At 26.3% G+C, this 27991-nt stretch overlaps 1 protein-coding gene and 1 long non-coding RNA gene across 3 annotated transcripts in view; one reads left to right on the top strand and one right to left on the bottom strand.

Annotated features, from left to right (window-relative positions):
* The window catches only part of LOC111682334 (Krueppel-like factor luna), a 264439-nt gene that overhangs the window by 196469 nt on the left and 39979 nt on the right, over positions 1 to 27991 (top strand). The window lies entirely within an intron of this gene.
* LOC124420877 lies at positions 7 to 27991 on the bottom strand. Of its 2 annotated transcripts, XR_006941421.1 has the most exons (5): positions 27726 to 27991; positions 7612 to 7758; positions 7437 to 7534; positions 7048 to 7171; positions 7 to 225 (listed from the first exon to the last, which is right to left on the bottom strand). It is a non-coding gene; the product is annotated as an uncharacterized LOC124420877 (long non-coding RNA). The 2 variants fall into 2 exon arrangements; XR_006941420.1 differs by lacking the exon at positions 7048 to 7171.

The raw sequence follows: 27991 nt of genomic DNA, 5'->3' as shown, positions 1-27991 counted from the left end.
CAGCAACTGAAAATACATTCGTACAACAAATACTTACAAACCGGTAAACTACATAAAATACATACATTTTCTCACATACACTTGATTGCTGGCTTTTCAAAGCTCTCTTTTTCTCTTGGTCTTATCTGGTCCCTTCCGTTTCCGTTTTTCTTTTACTTCTTTTTTCTTTATCAAATTGAATACTAAAGAAAACTTGACTTGTGATGTGTTTATTTTGGCAAGAAGCTAGAAAAAATAAATATTGTATATTAATAAATTAAGAAAAGAGGAAGAATAAAAATTTAAATTAGAAAATAAATATTTTGAGAAATTAAAAATATACCAAATAAATACCAATAGCAATAGTTAAATGTACTAATGTTAGATAATGAACTGAAACTTTTATATGTTTGTCTTAGTATTATTTTAAAATAATTGGTTGTATTAATTTAAAATTCAGAATTTTTTAAATATTAACTAGAAATATGCAATACTTTTTGATATATTTAACAGATCCCTACAGTATGCAATAGTTTTGTGTTACTGGGTGTGTAACATAGAATTATGCATTAAAATTCTTTAGCTTTTCTTTTGAAACAATATACATTTGTTGTCATCTCTCTGGCAACATATGGATTTTGCATATACATATATTATGCATCAGTCATTTAATTGACATTATTTTCCTGCGAATTTGGATTTAAAGTAAATTCTTCACAAGGATAAGACAAGGTTCGAAACTCTGACCTGCTGGCTACCGGTTGACGTTGATCATCAACGCTTTGGATATTGGGCTTTGCTATTGATAGCATGTATCATCATTTCAGACGTATTGTATAGAATTTTCATAATTTTTCGTGAAGTAGCTTCAGATTTTTCAAAAAAAAATAATTTTCTAAAAATTCACTTTTTCACAAAAAATTATTAGAATATAATAAAAATGACTTTATTCACTAAGAATTGAAATTTAAACTAAATACTAATGAACATTTTCTTTTTTGTGAAGTTATTGCTTTGTCGTTTTAACTTAAACCCCCATCTAAATGTAGCATAATTTCAGGCAATTGTTAAATTAGCAATCTCGTGTGATTTGTCAGGTGTTTTATAAATTTCTCATACTCCACATAGAATAAAAACTTAAAACAATATATTTATTTAAATAAACGTTTTAAAAACAGTTGCAATGTCAGCAAATTATCATTTATTTATTTATTTACAATTGAGAAATAATTTACACATTTTTAAATAAAAGTTTAGCAAACAATTTTTTAGTTAAAAAAAAACAATAAACAAAAATATTTATAAAAAAAAATAATGTAATATAGATTTTAAACAAATATTATAGTTAAATACATAGTGTAATAGAAAATAAATAAAAGAGCAAATATTTGCTCACAAAAAGAGATGGAAAACTGTGAAAAAAACATAAATCAAAAACTGAAAACTATTCATATTTTCAAAATAGTTTTTCTTTTTATTTTCTATTAAAACATAAAATAATTTTTTTGAGATTTTACAACATTATTTGCTTTTATTTAATTTCAACAGTTATTGTAGTTCTATGACAAAAATACCCCCTTTTATATGTATTTATATGCTGTTATAATTTCCATGTATTTCATTTAGTTTTGTATGCATATTAGTTTTACTAAGCTTTATATTGTGGTATTAGTGCTTTCATGTTTAAGCGCATTTTAATCCCTGTAGCATGTTATTTTTCGCTATGACTTTGACTATTTACACATACATTTGTTTTGGATTTATTTTGAGTTTTGTAAATAGTAATACATATGTATGTATGTACACATATTTTTATTGCATAAGTTTTATGATTGTTGTATTTAGTAGCATACTTTTTGGCTGGATAAATTGTTATTATATATTTAGTCATGTTACTGCATGTTTATTTTGTGGAAATTTTATTGAATTATATAATAATATTTATTTGATATTGGCAAATATTTTATTTTATTGTTGTTTTGTTGTTGGCAGTTTTTATAACTCAGTTAAAAGTTAGCTGATGTCAGAAGGGAAGTAAAATGACTTAAAACTTGTAAGGTGGTAAAGAGAATATTATCTTTAAAATTTTAATTCTTAAAAAAACTGCTCATTATTCGAACCTTTCTGAAAAAAAAAAATCTGTATATTTTTTTTTTTAAATTATTGGCTATTATAAGCCTTGACCTTTTCTATCTTTCTGGAAACATATGAAACAAAATACTTATTTTGTATAATATTAATTTAACACCTACTAATTTCCAACTCTTAGTCCCATAGTCATTCCTCTGCGAGGTATATTATTGTCATCCGGTATTATAGGCTTTACTGTGTATCAGTTTTTTAAACGCAACTCTTTCAACCAACTCACCGGTCAGCAATTGGTCATCTATAGTACCAGGTTATGTGGTTCTCTGGTTCGACCCCATATCTAGTCATTCCCAGGAATGTCCGAGGAATGAAGTGAGATCACTAATTTATAGTCCCAACAGGCTAAAAGTACTGATAGCACCTCTTTACATCGAGATTTCAATACACCAAGATGAGGTTCTTTAATCAAAGAAATATGCCCTGGGGGTTGTTTCGGCTACAGTTTCCCATCAACTTCATTGCTTTTTGTACAGATTCTTTTCATCTTCTTGCGTTCTTATTGCAACTCTTCCCGCGAATTTGAGTTTAAAGTCACTTCATCCATCACGAAGGAAATTCAACCAACTGGGCAACTGGCTCCCCGTAGTAACAGATGTGGTTCTCTGGTTCAACTCCATGTCAAGTCATTCTCAGGATTGTCCTAGTTGTTAAGTGACATCACTAGTTTATAGTCCCGACGGACTAAGAGTACTAGTAGCTCCTCTTTACTTCGAGATTACAATACATCAAGATGAGTTTCTTCAACACATGCCCCGGGGGGATCGTTCAAAAACAGTTTCTCATTATCTTCATTTTGTACAGCTTCTCTTCATCTTCTTGTTCTCTAATTGATCGGGTTATCCTAGTCTTTATTGCCAGTAATGATTCGAAACATTGAAGTTTTTTGGACTTACAAAATCGTGTTTGTTCATTCTTAAAGAAATGTTTCTAAATTTTTCTCTCTAATTCTTTAATATTACTCTAGGTTTGCTAGGACCAACAAATTTACATTCTCATGATTTTCTTTAAAACCACCAATAAAATTATTTGTTTTTCAATAAATTCTCTTCTAAATATTTTACGCCTAAGTTATGCAAAATACTACTAAATATGATATTTTTTCTACAACACCATTATTTACGCATAAACGCAAAAAAACAATAAGATTTTTTTTATAAATTTTTTCTCCAAACAATACAGCTATGTAAACATAGTCAACCAAGCATATAAAACGAGCTTAATACAAGATATTTCAACAATAAAAAACAATATAAATTCAACAAATATGCTGCTATTTTACGCATAAATATGCAAAGAAATATTATATTTGAAGTGGGAGATAGGGAGGGGGATGGGGGTCAAGAACGACCATTTAAAACTAAAATATGTTTGAGTATTAGTCAACACATATGAAATTGTTTAAATAGACCTTTTTTTGTTGTTGGAAAACAAAACAATGGTTAAGGGTAATTTTCTATTTGGTTGGTATTACAAACACTAACCCTCCTTAAAATATGCAACATCATATTTGTAGCTATACTTTATATGTTTTGCTGTATATGTATGCAATAGTATTAGTGTTTATTTTAATTTACCTTCATGTGTTTTCTCGTTGTTTTTTTCAGTGAATAAGTTTTAGGGTAAACAAAAAAACCGGAAAAAAGGAAATAAAAAAGAGTATGTTTATAAATAAAGCAAAAAAAAAAAAAAGAAAATAGAACAAAATAAAAACAATAATAGCTAAATATGTCTAACAGAACATGGTGGTTGATATAAGTTTAGGCCGTTAAATGTGAGTGTGTGTGGGTATGTGTGTTTTTATGAATAAAATTTGCATTGCAAAAATATGTATTCGACCATAATTTATAGAGGTTGTTAAAATTACACAAGGGGAATTTCCCGCATTTGCCTGAATACACACTCTCGCTCATATTGTTTCATATTATTATTATTGTTGTTGTTTTATAAAAATACATAAAAATATTTATGTAGGAAATATGAATTACCGACATGATACAAATTTGTTTTTATTTTTATAAGGGTTCTAAAAGCTTTACAAAACGCAACAAAAAAATCATCATAAATATTTGCTATGCGTTTTTTTTCTGCTATTTTGTTACAAATACAAACAATATGTATATTATAAGAAAAAAAAAGGTTACCTAAAACTATTAATAATTTTTTGTTGTTGTTTTTTCCATAAAACCAATAACACTTATTTGTTGAAAATTTATATTAAGAAAAATAAAGTACTTTTGTATATTATACAGCAATTTCATCGCTTAATAAACCCTTTTGTTTAACAAAAAAAAGGAAAATAATTTATTTTACAAAATTTAGTCCTTGTTAATCTTATAAAAAAGTATTTTTATTTTTTGTTTATATATTTCTTTCTTTTTTTTGCGCCTTAAGGTAGAGACTCAAATACTAAACTGTATTAATATATTAAACATTAGTCTTTTGTTTTTCTTTTTTTATACCAACTTAAGTTTTAAATGTTTAAATTAACTTGTGTAGGTTAAAAAGTGCAGACAGTGTTTTTTGTTTTAACCTGCAGCCAAAAAGTAGGCTATAAAAAGATGGCTTAAGATAAAAGTTAAAATTTGTGTTTATAATTTTTATTTCTAAGGAGATAATGAGTTTTTTTAAAGAATCCTTTCAAAAGAACTCTTTTGAAAGGTTTTATTTTTAATTTAAAGTTAAAGAAATTTAACATAATTGAAATACAACCAAAAAAGTAGGCTACAAAAAGTAACCTTGTGATGTTCGATTACTATTTTTTAACCTTACTCCATGCAAAATTTTCATAATTTTATTCAAATTAATTTAATTAAGCTTTTACCCAACAATTTATTTTCTCTCCCTCTTTTTATTATCATTTATTTAAACTCTCAATGCAAATTTTCAAAATTTCTTTAAAAATTTCTGATTTTCCTTTCCTAAAAGTATGCTTTACATTTTCATCCAGCAATTTATTTGCTCTCCCTCTTTTAATTGTCATTTAATTAAACTCTCAATTTTCTCAACTTAAAAAAAAACTTAAATAAAAATGTAAAGCATATTTTCAGGCTATTCACAATAAACTGAAGTTTAATCATTAAAGTTTTCATAATTTCATATGAGTAAATATTTTCGCTGTAAACATTCTATTTATAAAATATACAGTAAAGACTTTAAAGAAAAGACTTCTCTTAAATTAAAAACTTTTTTTTTAAATTATGTCTTATTAATAAAAACTTTACTGTAACTTTATTTAACTTTACTTTTGTTTTAATTTATTTTGAGTTTTATTTAAAAATTTTGTTCTCTTCATGTACATTTAACTTGCCAACCTACAAACTACATACGTACTTTGATTGTTGCGACTGTGGGTGTGAGTTATACTTTTGTTTATGGTGTGCCAAACAGTTGGGGTAATTGTAGTAGTTGAAATATTTAAATATAAAAGCCAACAAATAACTAAAGGCTATTTTACCAGCAAAAATCACAATTATTTGTTAAATTTTATTTTATGGAATTGTATATGAGTATGTATGTGTATATTTTGTTTTCAAAAACAACTGCATAATAAGAAAATAAGCTCTTTTAAGAGTAATTTATGTTATGGAAAATTTATTTATTTATATATTAATTGTAATGAGTTTAAAGTTTAAAATGTAAACAGACAGAGTTTTTTTCATTACATGGCACAATGTTGAAAAATCTTTGTTAAGTATTATGTTTGCTAAATGTATTAAAAACAAGCAAGCCTAAAGATAGGCTTTATTTATAAAATAAAATCAATTATAAAAATAAGAAAAAAAAGGTTAATTTCTTTTAAATTTTGCCTAGTGGTGGTAAAAATATTAATTATTAAATAAGTATTGGAGAATCATTTGTGTGTTATAAAGTAAAGTTAAAAAGTAAAGCATACATTTAGGGCTTTTTTTGCTATTTAAGTTTAAATTAATTAAATATTGTTAGGAATTATATTAAATTTCATTTAAATTTTAAATTAAAATTATTAAAATGTTTTATATGTATTTGTTTTATTTTTAATCTTTTTATCTAAACTTTAGCTTAAGCTATAAATTTTTTTTGGTTTTTGCTTTTTTATCTCTATAAATATTTAAGCAGGTTTATTGCTTCGTTTTTTTTTTTTTTTTTTTTTTGCTGTAAAATAAGTGCATTTTATATTTAACGACATTTGGTTTCTATCTTTTTAAATTTAAGATAACAGTAACAACCAGCTCGTAAATCTTATAAAATTAACACAATTTTCAATTTTATTTTTTTGGGGATGTGAAAAAAACAACACATAAACATGATTTTATGTTTAAGTTTTTATTAATGTTTTTGTAAATTTAATTTCCAAAAGGAATTGGCTTTTATTTAATATTGAAGCTGTAATCCAAAAAAAAAAAATAAAACATTTTAAATTGTATTCTTTTTTTATAGCTTTAAGAAACAAAATCGCAAATGTTTTTATTAAATTTTATAAAAAATTAAATATTTTTGTAATATTTGCCTAAAAATATGCTACATTTTTCAAAGCCCTTAAAATATGCAATTAAATTGAAACAATTATTAAAGTTTTACCTAAAAGTATGCAGTGCTTTCTTGATTACAACTCTTACTTGCAAACATATTTAACAATAACTTTGTTGTACTTTTAATAACTTATGGAAAACATTTCCATTTAAAAACTACCTAAAAGTATGCTGTAGCTTGTTTTCCGCCAACCCCCCTTTAATATGCCATAGTTTTGTTTGGTTTTTTCTTAAATAAATCTACTTCAAAATCAATTTCCTTACAAAAAAGAAAACAATAAAGCCAATAACCAACTAACAATTGTTTAGTAAAAATCAATTTCAATTTTAAACTCAAAAAAATATTTGCTTAAGCAAGAAATAAACACTCTAAAAGTAAATAAATTAAAAAAAAATAAAACCATTTACTTACAAGTTTAAATTTGACCAGAAAAACTTTTTCTTTATATTTACTTTTTTTTATTAAACATAAATGAATAAGAAAATCCATAAGGCTACAAAAAAAGTATGTGTGAAAAAACGCATATAAAGTGTAGCTGAAAAGCAAAAAAAAAAAATGAAAGTAAGTAGTGAAAATATGTTAAAACCAAATTTTATCAATAGCATTTGCATAATCACAAGTTTTATAGCAAAGAAAAACTTCAAGCAAGGCCAGAGAAGAGCTGGCAACATATGGCAGCAGCCACATAAGCTTCAACAACATTCCCTGATTTCTTCAAACTTAAGCAAACAATTTTGGATAAAAATAAAAGTGAAAAAAGAAAATAATAATGTGTTGTCATAGTAAATACAAATACTTACTTATTTACACTTTCAAATATATTTGAAAATTTCTTCTTCATCTTCATCGTTACGTTTATATGTTTTTCAAGTGTCATGCAAATATTTTTTTTTTTTTTCTAAAAGAGAACATTGATTATTTTGTAATTGTATTTGTAAAATTTTTCATTCTGCTAACACAAACATTGTCACTTACACAATTTTCCATTGCGACAAACACCCTCCCCCATGTTAACTTTAGTATTTTGGCATACATTGAAATCTAAATCAAAGTGTTGATTTATATGGTAGCAAATGAAATATGATGATGATGTTGCTATTGCTGTGCTAGTATTTGTGGCAGCTGGAATGAAGGAGGAAAGTAAAATTAAAAGAAAAATGTCTGTAATCAAAAATTACTTAAGAATGAATCAACACAAAATGATTTTTATTTGTTTGTATGTGTGAGCAAGTGTTACCATTAACAAATTGTATTTAATCAAAAGAAAATCACTGTTCACATTCTTAAATAATACAGTAAAACCTAGTTAATTAAAATTACATGAATGTCGAGAGTTTACAAGAGTACCTGGCGTGATGCCCTACCCCACGGTGATCTTTTTCATCCACTGGGTAGACTTGAGAACGGTCTACCATCGCCCCTTTATCCTTCAATGAAGAACTCAGGTGGCAATATTTGTACATTGGCTTTGACCGGTCCATGCACAAGTACTTGTTTACTCTGAACATATGTATCTGAACAAGGAAGGAAAATTCAATGGTATCATTTGCATATGATCATCATTTCACACATCATCAATCAACCCAGCACACAACTCATTCATACGACACATTTATTATATGTAGACGGGTGGGGTGAGGCCCGCCGCACCTCACATTCATACCGTACCATATACAACTCATTTCTAGGTATTTGTTGTTTCGGCAACAGCACCAAACTTATCTCGAAATATTGACTTTACATCAGTCTTTTAACCGCCACTTCCTCTCCCCACGAATTTGGGTTTAAACCACAGACACTACGTGGATCCCGAAGGAACCTCAACCAACTGACCAGTCAGGGCATAGTCCAGCTCTCAACTGGCCACCCGTGGCACCAATCTATACATAGACTAAGCCAAACAGTAGACTGTAAACAATTTTTTAGTCCCGGCCAGACTAGACGTATTGGCCACCTCTTCATACCCCGGGATTGCAATAACACCAAGGCGGAGGCTTCAAAGACATCGTTTAGTGGAATCAGAAAGTGATTCCAAGTCGATTAGAACATTGTCAGAAAGTTGTGAATGTTATATTTTTGACCGATATAAACAATATTAACAAAGTGTAACAAATGTCTTATATCAATTTAAAAAGGTTTACTGTATGAATAGTGATTTTCTCTTGATTAAACACATTCTTTTAAATTTTGATATTTGTAGCAATTAAACAGGTTTTACTGTAAAGATTAAATACTTTATAGTCTTGCTTTCTATGATGTTACAATTACTCCTGTAATAGCAAATACACCAAACACCCATATTCATACCATCTATTTATATTTAAGTCCTTTTGATTCTATACAATCTTAAATCAAAACTAAAAGACAGACAGACAAAATTAACACCCTTGCAGTAATACAATTACATACAAATTACTGTTGTAAAAGGTTGTTTTTCCGGCGTGCGTGTGTGTGTGAGTTTTGGGCCACAGAGACGACGCCTGACATCTTGTCAGACTGTTACAATTTGTTTTTCTTTTTATTTATTCTTTTTTTTCTTTTTTTGACTGACTGCAATTAAACTTTATTTGTGTGTGTTTTATTATCAATAATAAAATTTCTTTTGAAAGAAAATCAACAAGACCTTGAAGTATTTAACACGCTTACAAACGTTTTTCCCTTTTCAAAAAAAAAAAAAAAAATCATAAATAAACAAAATATTTAGCCAAGTTATAAAAGAAAACCACGTCTTTAATGAAAATATAATACCATGAAAAATGTAATAAGGAAAGAAAATATTAAATGAACAAAAAAAATTCTTGAAATTTTTTTTTTTTTTTTTTTTTTTTTTGATGACAAACAATTCCATCATTATTGATGACGACGATGACAGTGAGGGGGTTGGAGAGAGTAGGAGACGAATTAGAATGTGGGTAATAAAAAAAATTTCCCTCTAAACATGTGAGAGTATGAGTAGTGGTAATACATATTTTCTTTACTCTAAATATACTTGAGAAATGTCTTAAATTACATTATTTACTAATATGACGATTTATGTTGGGCACCTAAAAGTAGGCAGTAATATTTGGTATTATATTGAAAATAAAGATGAAATTTAATCAATTATATAAGAGATTAGGTTTAGTGTACAGGCTAAAGAACCGACACTTAGGCCCTGTTCTGTGATATCGGTGATGAAGATAGTGAAAAATTAAAGGTTGAAGAGAAGGAGGAGAATGTGAGTTAAGTTAAGAGCAAAGCTGTATATTAAAGAGAAAAATTTACAGTCATTGTGGATTGTAAGAATGCCGTAGAATAATATTGCCATATGTCAAAGGAGATTATCTAAGGATTCATCCACTTCTTCATCATGGCAACTTGTGCAGAAGTATGCCAAGTCCACTTGAATGGTTCCAAAAAACAGTGTCCTTTAATTATAGTAACTTGATTGCTAAGATCAGGATGACAAAACTATATTGTAAAAAGCCTTTTTAAAAATTTTGTATAAACAATTTGTCTTAGTATAAGGCTCCCACAATATTAAACATAAAACCGTTATATAATTTCTAGAAATTTTTATTTTCATGGCTCTTAAATCCTAAAATTATGCTTCATTATTTAAGAATTTTCTTTGTTATTGTAATATTGAAATAAAACCAATAAATGTATTAACAAAAACATTAACCATGGTAGTAGCTAAAACAATCTCTTACTGAGGTTTATTAAACAATCAATCATCGTACAAATATAAGACCACTTTCACAAAATTTTACGATTTTAAAATATTGATTTTCTCTTAAGCAAAATGATTATTTTCCAGATAACAATACACAATTCCATCATAATTGGAATTATTGTTTTTCTATTGTAACATTACAATTGCTATTTTTGAACTCAACAAATATTTACCAGTCTCACATAATCTGGCACATCCATCATTTTATAAATGTTTTCACACACATACACAAACACACACACATATACACACAAAAATAACTGACTTAATAATTTTATGGTAATTACCTTTTTGTCATCAACAACAAACAGCAACAGTCAAATATCTAACACTAGAAATAGAACTGATAACATCAGCATGTTTTACAGTTGTTGCTAAGTTGTGAATTTTGACCTCTATGTACATATGTATATGTCACACGCCCATGTTTGGGTTAAATATTTCTTTTCAAATTTTATACATTTTTGACCTCTCTTACTTTATGGAAATAATGTATTTATCAGAAAATCCTATAGCAGTATTACAACTAGTATTAGAATCCTTTATTTCCTATTTTATGGGCACTTTTACCTTTACATCAAAAAACACGCACACGCATCACTTTTAATCATGACAACATGTCATTTTATTATAGAAGTGTAATGGAAATTCCTGGGTTATGGTAGATTTTTTTTGCCCAAAATTTTTGCATCATTGACAAAATGAAAATTTTAAAAACACACTGCGAAAAATACAGGATTACAACAAAATTTAATAATTTTTATATTTATTTTGCTATATTTTCGATTTTTTAAAATTGAACAATATCGAGAATATTTCAAGAATTTGACGTTATGTTGGCACAAAACTGAAGCATACTTTTAGGCAAAAAACTTTTGAAACGTAATAATAATATCTAAACTTTCTCAATAACAATGATTAGACAGAAAAACTAGAGCATAATTTTAGGTAAATAAAAAATAGAAAATAGTTAAAGAGAATTTTATTTTACTTTCTCTGTATAAATAAATTAGATTAAAGTTCCCTTGATGATGAAAAAAATGTAGTAAACGTTAACATAAATTTAAATAAAACAGTTATAATGGCTAATGGTCCATCTTTTATTTTATTTAAAAACTGTTCAAGTGCTACTGCTAAAGTTCTAACCAAGGTATTTTAATATTAACTATAAGGAAAATATTTTTCTAGTTTAATCAAAATTTACTTGTAAAACACTCATACACTTGCTAAATTTCTTAACATTGTCTTATGTAAATGAAAATGTTATTGTAAGTAAAGGTTGTTAATATGTATATTTTAGTTTTAGCTAGACTTAAGAAAAACATAAAAGCCAACTACTATAATAACAAACTGTTATCTACAAAACAATTGCTATTACCCAACAGTTATTTCTTAAGGATATTTGAATTCTAAACGGAGGGTTTAATGTTAAAATCTCAACATTATTGTTTGTTGGTTTACAGCTTAGACACAGCATAATATTTGCCTAGATAGTGTTATTGTTTGTATTACTACTTCTGTCTTTAGATCTATGTCTGTATTGGTGTGTTTGAAAGTAAACTCCTGTAGATCTGAGATACAAACATTTTCAGCTATTTCTCTAGCTTAGGTCGGTGAAATGACTCTAAAAACAGCATTGGTTTAAAAAACATACATTAGTCCCTCTTTTAAACTACTGGGTTTTTGTACAAAAGTAATAACATTACAAGTAAATAGTTGTATTTGTTGTTTTGCCTGTAATAATGTTAGTTAAAGTAATGGTGGCAAAAATAAGTATTTATTTTAGACTCTTTAGAAGTTAAGTACAATTATTTTATTATTTTGACCTAAATTGTTGTCAACAATAAAAGCAACAAACACACTCATGCGCTCAAAATGAGCTACAGTCATCTAAATAAACATTTTTCCAGAAACTAAGAAAATCGTAATTATTTGCTAATCAATAAGGATATTCACGTACAGTTTATTTATAGTAGTTATTTGCTAAATATCATCCTTACGTTGACGAATAGTTTATTTTCTTTATTCATCTTTTAAGTTAACACCAATTGCTTTAATATATCACAAACATTCTAGTAGATCTATGCTCTTTAGTCAATCTGTGATTAGCCCTACTGTTAGCTTAATTTATTTTTGTCTATACAAGGAATTATTGTTGTCTATAACAATGTTAATTTTATTTTATTAATAATAATTTTCCTTTGACTTATTTTGAACATACTAAAGTACACATGTAAATATGCTTGTAAATACACACATGTATGTATTACATAGTTTTTTTGTTATATTTGTATTCCTTTTAATTCATTTAGTCTTAATGAAATGAAACTAAATTTGATTTGTTTAATTTAAGACTAACTAATGAAGTAGAATTTAATTAAATATAAGATTTACATTTAATTTGTGAACAACTCAAACATATCGTGTACAAAATTTTATTAAAAAAATAACAGCATATTTTTAGGAATTTATTGATTTTTTGAAAAATTTTGTAAATAAAACAATCTTTGAGAATGTTTTATATATAAATCTTATATAGTCTTTTGTTTACTTTATAATCTAAAAATTAGTCGTGTCTATAGTCTAGTCTATAGTCTAGTCTATAGTTTAGTCTATAGTCTAGTCTATAGTCAAGTCTATAGTCTAGTCTATAGTCAAGTCTATAGTCTAGTCTATAGTCTAGTCTATAGTCTAGTCTATAGTCTAGTCTATAGTCTAGTCTATAGTCTAGTCTATAGTCTAGTCTATAGTCTAGTCTATAGTCTAGTCTATAGTCTAATCTACAGTCTTGTCTATTCTTTAGTCTAACCTATTATATATAGTTTTAAAAAGTTTTAAAAACTTTTACTAAAAATCTGTTTTTTTCTTTCTTTCCAGGTAATATTTTGCTCCTTTTTCCACGATGGGTAAGAAAAGCTTAAAGCTTTATGATAGCTAATCATACCCCACACCACGTAAGTGCGGAGGGTATATTGGGTTTATGCTATGTATGTAACGCATGGAATTATAATTTTGAAAATGGTTGAAAAATATATAATTTTTGAATTCTAGTCCACTGATTTTGATTCTGGATCGAAGGACCATTTAATTTTCCTGGTTATTTAAGTCTAATGTAGCCTGCAACTAAGGCGATTTCGCTATTTGCAACATATATGTATATATATTATTGCCATAGCATTTTAGTATTAAAAGTTTATGCTTGTTTGCATTTTAGAAAAGTAGTAAATAATGCGAGTTTACTATGTATGTATATCTGACTGACTTGGCAGCTAAAAAAGGAAAATGATATCAATTGTCAAAACCTTTTATGCTAAAAATGCCAACAATGACAAAAAAGAACACTGTGTTAAAAATACACAAAAAAATAGAAAAAAAAACTAAAGCAAGTAGTTTATATAACGACAAGTGAACTTCTTATTGATAAAAACCTATTGAACAATGAAATAATACAAGACGAAATATGCATTTTGAGAAGAAATGCATAAAATCCTTATAGTATAGACAAGAAATACATTTTAGGATAAAAACTCCATTTTTAGGGAATAACAGCAAAAAAATACGAGTTCTTTAGCAAGTATGTGTGTGTGTGAATAGAAAAAAGATTGTATGGAAATAAAAAAGGAAGTAAAATGAATATAGTGATAAAGAATGTTTGGGAAAAAAAACGTATATATTATTTAGAGCGTTATAGAAAACTAAGTTTAAATGTTTTAAAGAACTTTGATAGAAAAAAAACGTCAAAATTTATTTAGTTTAAAAATATTGTTGTTTGGTTGATTTTTCACTTAAAAAAAATTGCTAATATTTTTGTATTTGTTGATGCAGCAATTAGTTTTTGCAGCTAAAGTGACAATAAGCTGCTGAACTTTTTTTCAATTATCTTAATGGCTGTGAAATGAAAAAAAGTTATTTTTTTCACTAGCGCCTAAAAGTACTCTAACTGTAAATTGTTTAACTAAGTCTCTTTTTGTTTTAGCCTAAACAAATAAACATTTAAAATATTAATAAATTTCTATTTGAACTAAATAAATGACAATTTTAGTTTTTTGCACAAACCAACCAAAAATTAGACTATTTTACAACAACCCATATATTTTATACAAATAAATTGTTATATCAGTTCGATTTTATATCGTTTTTAAAAAAAAAAATATATATAGAAATTTATAAAAAATATTTTTTTTTAGTTAAAAAAAGTCAAATGTTGCCAAAATATATAAGCATCGTATCCGTCTATGATATATGAGTTTTTAGTTTCAAAACTACTGGTTTTGTTGGCTAGAGGTTTTTACTTTATATTGCAATTTTTTATTGCATTTTTTTTTTTGTTTTTTGCCAAAAATTAATTGAGTGTAGATTTTTATATATGTGTGTGTTTTTTTCTCTCTCTTTTGCCTACATACCTAGGAATTTATTTTATTTATTTGTTTAGTTTTTATTGTTGAAAAAAATATAACTAAAAATAATGCTTAAAGTTTGATATATAAATTTTTAATACTTGAACAATTTTAAGCTTTTGTGTTATGCTACTTGTAGCATTTTAAATTTTAAAATATTAAAGCATATGTTAAGGAGTGTTGTTATTTGTTTTTTAAAGTATAAATATAAGGATTGTTTTAAAAATCAAAATGTACAAGATATATTCAATTTAATAATAAAACTTTGGTTTAAATAAAACATGTGTTAAATTTTTTTAAGAAATTGATTTGAAAGTCAACAGTTTGCAAGCAAAATTTTATATTTTATAGTTTTTTTTTCAATTTTTTATAAAATATTTTTAATTAATTACTTTTAAATTATATATTAAAAATATTTCTTTTTTTCAACAAGCTTTGCTGTCATTTTGTTAGGCTTACAACCTTTTAGTAAATGAAAAATATGAAAAATATAAAATTTTTAACTTAAAATATTAAAAATCTAAAGTGTTTAGACCTTGAAATCTTTAGACACTCTTGCAAATATCTTAAGGAACTTTTAATACAAATGACATTATAAAAATGTCTTCATTTTTTACCTATTGCTAAAGCTAAAAGTTTAAATTTTTACAAACACACATGCGTCCAACATAAATGTCAGTTTTATTTTGCAAAAAATATATATATATTGAATATTAGCACCAAACACGGCTGGCATTAATGGAAAACGATTTACACAAAAACGTGGTTTTTTTCTAAACTTACAGCCTTAAAGTATATAACACAAAATAATAACTTTTTTCGCCCCTATGCATACTACATTTCGTCTATAAGTGGAGCAACATGCTAAAATAATACTTTAGCATATATAACTTGTACTAAATTTTAATCAATTTTATAGCTTTAAAAAAGTATTGTCATTTAAAAATTGTGCACAAGAAAAAAAAACACACACAATTTCATTTAATATTTTTTTCACAAACACACAGAAAGGTGTTTTAAAAGAAGTAGAAAAAAACACATAAAAAGGTGTTTAAATCTCATTATCTAGCAACGCGTTACAAAAGTGTAAGAAATACACTGCTGTGTGACCTTTTTATGAGGGGGTTTTTCAGTTAAATTTATGTTTAAAAATTTATTTTTTATAGATTTTTTTTCTTACTTTTTCTTCACCCTACCCCCCTTGCTGTTTGTGTTTAAGACCCTGTTAAAGGTATTTAAATACCAAAATGATAAGCTAATTAAGTTAGAGTGAACAAAAAAAGAAAGAACAACGATGTTTTTTTTTTTAAATATATGTTTTCTTCTGTTACTTTTTAGAATTTTTATTTTATATATTTAATATAAACATTTAAGTTAACAGACGTTGGTAATTTACAAACGTATTACAAGAAACTGTCACCATTTTTCAAGCTTAGTAAATGTTGTTTTACTTTACTTTCTATCCTTCATTTTCCCTTCCTTTGTCGTTTAATGTTTGTTTGCTTATTTTGTTGTAATTTTTATACTCCTTCCTTTATGTTAACATACACGTTGAGAAAAAACAAATTGTATTGCGTATTTTCAATTAAATTTTGTCCTCGAGTTTAGTTTATGATTTGAAGGACCATAATCGATAAAAAAAATGTTGTAATTATTTTAGCAAAATTTACTACCCCTTCTTAGATACTACCCCTTCTTAGTTTTAAAAAAGTCTAGTTCAAAGAACCATACTCAACCAATTATAATTCCGGTAAATGTGAAATACTGGTCTGATTATTCATATTCTGGCTCGTAGGACCATAAATGTATTAAGATAACTATGCAATTTAGAAGAGTGTAGTCATTAAAAATAAAATTTTTTGTCTACTAATTAAGATTTTGGTTCGAAGGACCATACATATTAGTTTAAACAAATGTTCAAATAAAAGGGCTGTAGTCTTCTAAATCTAAATTTTGTGAATTAAATTTCAGATACGAAAGACCATTTCCATGCTAAAAACGCACAGTAGTCCCTATAGAAGACTAAGTGTACTTCTTCGAATCTGATTCAGTCAACGTAAACTTTTTTTACAATTTTAAAATCAAGATTTACTAATTCTTATTCGGGTTCGAAGGACCATATATAAATATAAATAAAATTTAATTTACAAGTCTATAATCTACGAAAAAGAACTTTCATCATATTTAAAACAGTTTTGCCTTAAATTTAACATATTGTTAAAATTTTCTCCATGTGTAATTTAAGGTTTATATTTATTATAATAAATTTGATTAGCATGACCAAAGGGAACAAAAAGCAAATAAAGAAAATGCTGCCCTTTTATAAATACAACAGCTTATTAAAGGTTATGGTTGTTATTTTACTTATATATTGTAGCAAAAGGAAATCATTATCATCATCAAATAAATGATTGTCATTTAAGGCAAATACATTTAAATTTTTGATAAAAATTATAAAGAAAAATTAAACTTTTTAAAACAAAAAAAACTTAAAAACTGTTTATTAACTAAAAATCCCTCTAAATAAAAAAAATACATTTAAATCAATTTCCCTTAAAAATTTCTATTTATATTAAACGTCACATGTTAAGCTCTTACAAAAATATTGTTTATGTCCAGCTGTCTGTTAAAAAAAATGACAGAGCTTAAATAACTGCGCTTTAAAATTGGAAAATGAAAAAAAATTTAATTTCTTTGGTATGTTTTAAAATAAATCTTCTTAAACATTTTGTTGAAATTTTTCAATATAAAAAAATAAATCCCCTTAAATATTAAACCATTTTTATTATACAAGTCATATATTTAAAGCATATTTTTAGGGTAAAATTTAGTTTTCAACACTAACTTAAAAAAGTTGTATTTTTATTATAAAAGAAATTTTTTTCAAAATATTTTAGTTTTTTAACGTTTTTTCTTTTGGTCTCTAATAGAAAAGTAAAATATTTTTACAAACAAAATACCATTAGACATTTTAAAATATATATCTTTTTTTTACTTTTCTTTACTTTGAAGCTTTTCTACCTTCTCAACCCTGCCAAACATTCCTTTGCATGAGTAATGTTATGTTAAGTTGTTAAAAGTATTTAAAGTTCACAGTGTTTAACCACAACACAGCAACTTTTTAACATAAAATATAGAAAAATTTTACATGCTCTACAGCATCATCATCATCTATATTCTACACTTTTTGCAACACATACTTAAAAAACTAAAAATCGTAAAAGTAGTATACATATTTTACTGAGAAAAAAGTGTCAAAAATTTACATTATTTACTTGAGTCATATACTAAAGTTTTCCTCTCTTTGTTTCATCTTTCAATTTCATTTGTATGTATGTATTCTACATATAAACCAAAAATGCGAACTATTGCAAAAAAAACTTCTTGACCAAGTTCAAATTGTTGTAGTTCTACTATTATTTTTTCGGTTGCTTGTTAAATGTAACTAAAATTCTTTGCGTTGAGGTTTTTTGTTTTTTTTTTTAGATTTTCATATGTAGTTGTCAGATCATACAAAGGATTTATGTTGTTGCTGCTTGCCAACAACAAAAATGAAAATGAACAACTCTATCTAGTAAACCAAAAAAAAAAAAAAAAAAGAAATGAATTGACACTATACAACAACAGCTCGACTCTGGAAGAAAAAAACAACAACACATGTCATTTAATAAAGTAAAAATAATGTCATCATTTTTTTAAGGTAGTTGAAGTATGTAATATGGAGAACAGTAGGGGCTTGTAAAAGAAAAAACAAGTTTCTTAATCACTAACTATTTTACTATGGTAATTTTACTATACCTGGTGAGAACTTTGCAATACAACATTACTCTAGCAATGAAAAGTTTACGATTGCTTAATTTACTATACTAAACTATAGTAAGATATTCTATACTTAATCATTAACTATTTTACTATGGTAATTTTACTATACCTGGTTAGAACTTTGCAATATAACATTACTCTAGCAATGAAAAGTTTACGATTGCTTAATTTACTATACTAAACTATAGTCAAGGTTTCTATGCTTAACTGAGGTAAAGTTTACTATATCATTAATTACTTTACAATGGCAAACATATGGTCATAATAAATTTAGCATACTTTACAAATATTTACTACATTTGAGAAGAGTTAAAATGTTTTACTAGAGAAACAAATTTACTATATTTTAAAATAGATTTTTGTAATAACTTGTGATAACTTTATTTACCATTATTTACAATACTTTGCTAAAAGACATTTACAATTATTTACAATACTTTACTAAAAGATATGGAAAAGAAAATGTTGTTATAGATAGTTAGTTAGTTAGTTGGTTAGTTAGTTAGTTAGTTAGTTAGTTAGTTAGTTAGTTAGATAGATTTATAGATAGATAGATAGATAGATAGATAGATAGATAGATAGATAGATAGATAGATAGATAGGTTAATAGATAGATAGATAGATAGATAGATAGATAGATAGATAGATAGATAGATAGATAGATAGATAGATAGATAGATAGATAGATAGATAGATAGATAGATAGATAGATAGATAGATAGATAGATAGATAGATAGATAGATAGATAGATAGATAGATAGATAGATAGATAGATAGATAGATAGATAGATAGATAGATAGATAGATAGATAGATAGATAGATAGATAGATAGATAGATAGATAATTAGTTAGTTAGGAAATTAGTTGGTTAGTTAGTTAGTTATTTAGTTAGCAAGTTAGTTAGTTATTTGATTAGTTAGGCAGTTATTTAGTAAGTTTTTAGTTAGCCGTATTAATTGAGTAAATGTCCTTCTCTTCTGGGAATTACACATATTTTCCACTATCCTTCCGGATGCATTCGATCTCCATGCTTGAACTTACGTTTTTTGGTACCTACCTAATAACTTATTTTGAAATTTTCACCTAACAAAATATTTTTGTTTAAGGTGTTGTGGTGCAAATAAAACACCAAACATAAAAAAACAAATAAATAGAAAATGTGGCCATAGTTCATAGTTATTTATGAAGTTTTTTGGTATTACAAGGTTTTACACTTTAAATTTAAGTAGCAAAATGATGATAAAAATTTTCTGCAAAGAAATTCTATTACAACTCCAAAAAATCAACTAAAGACTTAAAGTATGCTTTAGTATTTAAAAAATATTAAAGCCTAAACCTATGTGTTAGTTTGTTTTAAACTCGCAGCTAAGCCTCTAAAAATCTACTAAATAAGGAAGGTATTTGATGAAAGATTTTTGCTAATCTTTAACAAATGAATTCTACGCCACAAAGTATGCATTAGTTTTTTTAATACTTTTATGTTAAACAAGGTATACTTACCAAATATTAATTACCCAAATTAAACAAATAAATAGCAAAAACAGTTTTAACAGCCACTTAAAATTCTTTAAACCTTAAAATATGTTACATATTTAATTTCATTAATTTAAATGTTCACCGAAAAACCTATTCAAAATAAAAAAAGCATATTATAATTGTTCAAATATAAATTTGCTTGTTCGCAATAAAATATAAAATAAAATCGTATAATAATCGAACGGAAGTTACTTAATTAAAAGCGGATATTAAGAAAATTAAGCTGTGCAAGAAAATTCAACAGCCAACCTACACCAACAACAGCAGCAACTCTTTTATGTAAAACGGAAATCTATAGAAAATTTAAGAAAAGAAATAAATGAAATCAGCCAACATCAATGGTTTCCTACTCATTTGGGTACTTTTATTCTTGTTTTGGCAAAAAAGCAAAATAAAAAATTAAGGCAAAAAGTAAAAAAAAAAAATACATAAAGTGGCAAATTAGCATTTCCAAAGAAGGACCAGTCACAGCACTAAGAGAGTAACAGCGGGGTGATAAACAGGATTCTGCCAATAATTGTTAATTAAGATACAACAATAAGACAGATTTTTCTTTTATGTATTTACGTTTTATGTCCAACATTAATAAACAAAACGGAAAATATCAACAGCAATTTTACAAAGTATTTAAAGCAGTAGAGGGAAAAAGGTGTGATGATGAAAAAAAAAGAAAAAAACGTAAACAACGTCAAATAGTTCGGAAAGAAAGAGCCTGAGAGATAGAGAGAGGGAAACACTTTTATTTGGATACTTGTAATTGTTGTCATGTTCGTCACAATATAAATAAATACAAATTAACGGAAACGGAAACTTATAAAGAACTAAAAACGAACAAAATGAAAGAAATAACAAGAAAAACTTGAAGAGCAAGAGAAAGTGACAGAAAAAAGTAAATATTATGCTGCATAAACAAATACAAAAAAACACCAAAAAAAATTTTATGTTATTGCTCGTTTATTTCATAAAAATTTCCTTAATAACCACAACAATTTTGTGTTTTTTTTCTGTTTGTTGCTTTCATTTCTTGATTAATATTTTGTTTATTTTGTTGTTGAAATCATTAACATTATTGTCGTTAACAGAAAAAAACCAACATCCTGATGGACATTGTTATAGTCATCATTTTATTATGCCTTTTTATTTAACTGTAAGGAAATATGAAAATTTGGCTGTTATGTTATTTATTGAAGAACATTAAAATGTTGACATATTTTAAGTCATAATTAATTATGTAGAATTTTTGAACAATTGTTTCTTAACAGGTATAAGTTAAATAACAAGAAAAACTCAATCTTAAATGTATATTAAATAAAATGCTTTTAAACTAAATAACTTTTAGTTTAAACCTACCATTCACTATCAATATCCCTAAATATAGGCTTTAGCAAACAACCTAACAAAAACCCCTGTAATTATGCTAAATTTTCTCTACTTTAACACAGCCCCTTAAATATTCTTGAATCTTTTCAATGCTAAACTAAAAACTTCTTCAACAATATTCAATTTTTTATAAACTTTAAAAGTCACCCTTTAAATATGCTTTAGTATTTGCATGTTAAATAAATTATTAACAACACTCCATTTACTTTTAACTCTATTGTTAATCTTTAATAAATTTCTCATACATCATAGACATGTTACATGTTTTTATTTTTCACCTCTTTGTTCTTGTTGTTATATTATCCCGCCCTATTTGTCGCATATTTTTCAATTCAATGCGGAAACTTTTGTCTTTTGACTTTATATCCTTGATCCCCAATATATCCATAATATGTACATACATATATATATCTATACATATACAATATGCAAAAATAGCATAGTCAGTCATTCTACCTATCTATCTTTCTATCTCTATGGCTATATGTCAACTAACGAACCATACCTACATTTGTGGTTTAAAATTGACCAATTCATTGGTTCTGTGAATAAACCATAGTGTATAAAAAATGTCCTACCTGATAGCAATGGCAACGGACAACAGCAGCAGCAACAACAACCGTAGCAAACGCTAAACATTTACTGAGGTGTGGAGCAACATGAGCAGCCAGCTAGCCAACAAGCAAGCAAAGTATTAAACTAAAAAAAATTTACAAGATTTTTTTTTACAATTTTGTTCAATTTACCATATGAAAAAAAAAACAACAAAGTAGAGAACCTAACTAAAGAGCCTTTTTTATACGGTAAACATTTGAACAGCAGCAACCAAAATACAAACAATGAAGTAAAAACTGCTGCTGCCGCTGTTATACTGCTGCTGTTACTATAGAAAAATTTAACCTTATAAAACATGGCCAGCCATATTTCTACAAAAGCTAACTAACACATACATACATACACACACACACACAGAGAAACATTTACACTTTCTCTGTTACGGTGTGACGATGAAGATGAGTAGTATGGTGTAATAGTGGTGGCTATATAGGAAGGAAGTAAGGACAAAATGGCTGTTATGTTTAAAGAAAGAAAACAAAAAACACATAGTGGTATGGTTACACGTGTTTAAATGTTATTTCTACTTCTGCTCCTATTACTTTTTAGTGTCAATGTTACACTGTTATGGAGTGGGTGTTTGGTGTTGTTGTTATATTTGTATATTGGGCCATAAAAACAAACACAGTGGAAAATAGGTAAATGAACACCAATACTCTAAGAATTTTTATGACCATTAAAAATATATATGTACATATGTATGTATATACATAGATGTATGTATATTTACTGTTATACAATATGAAGTCCTTGTAATCATAGACTAGGACCTATGAATGTATATGCTATATATTTGAATATGTATGTATACAAGTACATCAATATTAAGATAAATAAACGCAAAAGCTTAAACCTACTGTTGCTTTGGTGTTGTCTATTTTGTAGTCAATAACGTTATTGCACAGCAATATTATGATGCTATTGTTCAGGGATGGCCATAGTATACAATTTTTTTTTTTAATTTTGATATTTTGTGAAGTTTTCTATAGACCAGTATACTAACAAGTTAATAAACATGTCCTTAGAATTGCCAAAAACCTAGTTCATAGTCTTGCCAACTAGTTAATAGATTAGTCATGAGGCTAGTTCTTCAACTTTTTATAGACTAGTTTCTAGAATAATTAATAGACTAGTTTATGAATTGTTCAATAGACTAGTAAATGGTTAATAAACTAGTACATAAACATGTCCATAGACTGGTTGTTTGACTAGTCAAAAGTCTAGTCTACAGACTAGTACACAATTTTGTTACAGGTTGATGCATATATTAGTCTACAGACAAGTCCATAGAGTAGCCCACAGGGTAGCACATAGACTGATGTACAAACAATCCCACAGGCATAGACTAGTCTACAGATAAGGCCACATACAATACAGACTAGTGCATATACTAGTCTAAAAACAATTCCATAGGTTAGACTAGACCACAGGCTAATGTATAAACTAGTCTACGGACAAGTCTACAGGCTGGTGCATAGACTTATCTATAGACAACCCCAACAGAATAGTCAATAACTAGTCTCATAAGACTTGTGCCTAGAAAGTCATTAAACTATATACCTGTTAAAACTGTAGTCAGTCATACACTGGATTATAGACTAGTTCATAAACTAGTTCTTAAACCAACCAGTGGTTCACAGGTTAGTTTATAGACGACTACTTATGATTAGTTCAGAGACAGGTCATTGAACTAATAACTTAATAGACTAGTCAATAGACTATCCCATATAAGAGTTCATAGAAAAGTCCCTTGACAAGACAGCTCTAACTTATACATATGTACAAAATTCCAAAAGTTCTTAAGTACTTTTAATCCAAAAAAAGTACTTTTTTGGAAAAAAATTTTGTACCTTTAAAACATATAAAATTTCCTACCTGCTGTTGCATATGTTAATTTTATGCTACCATAACTACAACATACAACTTGTTAACTTCAGCTTTTAAAGTAAATGCCTTACATGTTGTCTGCTTTTAGGCGCTATAGATTTTTAACAATATTATTGCAGTTTTTATAACAAACAAAACTTGTTTTATATAGTCATTAAAATTGTTCAGACAAACAATTGAATATTTCAATTATAAATTTAGAAGATTTTTAAATCTTCTTTACCTTTTAAGGTAAATTTTTACAAAACCAAACTAAACAAAAAAATTTATAACTATTTTTTTGTAAATACTACAAGTGGTTTAAATTTAGGAATTTATTTTAAAATATCAATAAAAAATTCTATTAAACACAAATTAAAATTTAAAAGAAGTTAAAATTTTAAATGTTATATAAAATTTAAACATTTCTCTTAAACGTTTATTTAATTAAACTCTGTTGGAAAAAAAAATGTTGCATATTTTTAGTTGTCATATCATAAATCAAAATTAAAGCCTTAGAACTTGAAAATATATGTATGTATGTATAAGAATAACATTTTCATGAGTTATTTTGTTGCATTTTGCTTTAGCATTGTTTAGTTTGACATTAAGACCTAAAAACAGTGTTGTTATAAATCTTGTATTGTTGAGTTTTTGTTGTTTTGTTTTAGTTGTTTTTTGTTTTCCTTTTGTATTTTATTTTAAATCTTAACAACTAATATTATATATTTAATACCTTGGAGTGCATTACATAGCACTGTTAGCTGGAGTATTGTTCAACAGCTGCAACAACTAAAGCAAGAATAAACCCAGTTTATAGTAGTAGTTGTTGTTGTTGCAGTTGTTATTGTTGACACTTTACCTTAGACAATAACAAAACTAATCGGCTTAATGAAGTTGCTGCACTTTTTTTGTTCTGTTGTCTCTCTCGCTCTGTCTTATTTTACACTCTACAGGCAGCTTTTGTTGTTTTGCAAATGTATGCAGATCTCTTGTTGTTTAGTTTTGTCACTTGATTGTAAGTTAAACTTTAAACTATACACACTCATGTTTTATTCATTACAAATGACAGAAAAAAAATTGTACCAACAACTGCAACAGATTTAATAAAATTAAATTTTCTAGAAAAAAAAAACTACTGGTATTTTTCTATTAAAATACTAAAACTATTAAGAGCATGTCCTAACTAGTATGTTGATTGCTGTTTGTACGTTATGAATTTTTATTTGTTTTAGTTTTTATGAAAAATATTCCCCTTTTGCTACAGTTTCCATTTTAAAATTTTTCATTTAGAAAAAGTGCAATGACACTTGATTTTCTACTCTATTTCTTTTTGTTTTAAGTTTAACCTCTACACTAGAAAGGCTACGGAGTTCTTTCTATGTGTACGCTTCAATATTTAAATTGTATATCGGTTAAATGAGGCATTTTGTTTGTTGAAAGAAAAGTTTTGTAGCATTAAAATACTTTTGATGGGTGCATTTGATTTGATGTATTAATAATAGTTAAGCATTTAGTAGAAAACGTATATGCAAGTGGTTTGAACTTTTAGAATTTAAAGCTCTTTTTTTTTGGGGGGAAAAACTAATTGGTGCAAAACTTTTGTTAAAAAGCTTACTCTAATAAAAAAAAGCATCAGAAGAATAAAAGCATTTTTGTAAGATCGCGTTTTTGTCAAAAAAAAACTTGTTTGTGCATTAAACTTATTTGTAAAAAAGCTCTTTTTTATTTAAAGTCAAAATTTTTTTGTAGAAATATAAGAACAACAAAGCTTTCTCTGTAAAAGGCATTTACTTTAAAACAAGTTTTTCTTATAAAATTTTTGGTTTAAAAAAGTTTTCTTAGTAAAAACTTTTTAAGAAAGCTTTTTGATAAAAGTGCTTAAAAACAAATTTTTCTTATATATTTTTGTAAAATACGTTTTCTTAGTAAAAAGCTTTTTAAGAAAGCTTTTTGTTAAAAGTGCTTAAAAACAGCTTTTTCTTATATATTTTTTTAAAGTTTTCTTTGTAAAAAGTTTTTAAGAAAGCTTTTTGATAAAAGTGAGATTTTTTTGATAAAATTTTCAAAAACAAGTTTTTTTAAACATGGTATAAACAAGCCTTTTTATTATTTGTTAAAAAAAGCTCTCTTGTTAAAGAAACCTAGTGTTCTTTAAGAATTTTTGGAAAAAAAATAATTAATATTTTCTTTGTAGCGCTCCTATTAAACTTTATGTGACATATGACAAATATTGCAATACTCTTACTCTACATTTTATTAATTTATTAAGCCCAACAGATATACTAAGTAACAGTTGCTAGAAAAAAAACAAATCACACGCATTTATAGGGTTTCATTAGACCAAAGTAAAATATTAGAGAAACACACAGACTCAATATGAGAAAACAGAAAAAGAATTTCTAATTCGGCTGTAGAGAATCTTATATAAGCACTACCAAAGCACACAAAAACGAAGGTGCTGTAATTTTGTGTTTTTATACACTAATCATGTGTTTTTTTAAGCTTATTTTTTGGCGAAGAAAAGTTCTGGTGATTAAAGTTTTTAACCAAAATAATCAATTTTCTTTTAAAAAATATATTTTTTTGGGAAAATAAAGCTTTTTGAAAGAAAGCTTTAAATTAAACTTCCTGTTAGAGAAAAAAAGTTTTTTTGACATGACTACTTGCCAAAGGGGATTTATATAAAAAAGCTTTAAATTTGTACTTTTTATCAAAGAAAAAAGCTTTTTATATAAAGACTTTTAAAATCGAAACTAATAAAGAAAAAAAGCTTTTCTGAACTTAAAAAGACTTTCAAATATATATTTTTACAAAAAGTTTTAAAATTGTATTTTCTATACAAGAAAAAAAGCTTTTTTGTACATAAAGATTTTTAAAAAGGACACATTTCCGATTCTAATGTTAAATATTTCAAATAGAGAAAAATATTTGTAAAACTTTAAACTCTTAAACTTTGAAAAGCTTTCAAGCTATTTTTTTTTTTTAATTTTTCAATTTGTTACTTATGAAGTGACAAAATTATTATGCTTTCTATCATTTTGATGGTGGCTAGAAAAATACCGAGTGCGTGATTGTCTGTGTATATAAGTATGTAAGTCGATTACAATTGCAAAGATATGTATATGCACATATATATGTACAAGTACGTAAAGATGTGCGAAACAATTGCAAGATTAAAAGAAATTAAATCTGTATGTCAACGAAAATATACTTACATTTATACATAACTTGTTGTATAAATAAATAGATATTTTTGTGTACAAGTTTCTCGATGTAAGTTATTGTGCAACCATGAATCTATGTAGATATATATGTTTTCTGTTTTATTTCTTTTTTTTTTTCTTACTTACTTACTTAAAAACCAGGAAAACAGTAAAGTATTCAATCCGATAGTGCAAGTTTTAAAAAACATAAAAAGTATTGTTGTAGTTGTTGTGAGATTTTTTTGTTGTTGTCTTTATTCTGCTTTTAAATCGAATATACAAACAACTCGTATGTAGATTAAAACATCTACTCAAATAATACTAGTTATTATCTTACTTGAAGTAAGCGTATATGCAGAGAAAAAAATAGGTGCAAGTTTTGTTAATTTTGTTTCTTCATTATTTTATATTATAGGTATACTTTCTTAGCTAAAACTATGCTATTGTTGACAGTTTGTACTTAGTTTTCTAAGCACAAGTATACATATACAAATAATTCGTTATATGAAGTGATAACATGCTATTTGTAAATTAGAATGAATATACTTACATACATACATATATGTACTTATATGTATTTGGCAGAACCAATGCAATCACTGTAAGCAACACTTTTTCTACTGGATTTATTTTTTATTTTTTTTTTTTTTTTGTTATCAAAAAAATAGTTCATAAGAAACACCAGAACCTCTAAATACTCCAAAGGAAAATAACAGATTTGCAACCATAACAACCATACTGCAACATAGAAACTGTTAAACTAAAATTACTGTAGCGCTTAGCCTAGCCTTTAAGACAGCCTTTTTTATATGCTTT

The sequence above is a fragment of the Lucilia cuprina genome, chromosome 6 (genome assembly GCF_022045245.1).
Source record: "Lucilia cuprina isolate Lc7/37 chromosome 6, ASM2204524v1, whole genome shotgun sequence".
Taxonomy (NCBI): Eukaryota; Metazoa; Arthropoda; class Insecta; order Diptera; family Calliphoridae; genus Lucilia; species Lucilia cuprina.
The sequence above is the reverse complement of the archived record's forward strand: the minus strand, read 5'-3'. Positions and strand labels throughout refer to the sequence as shown.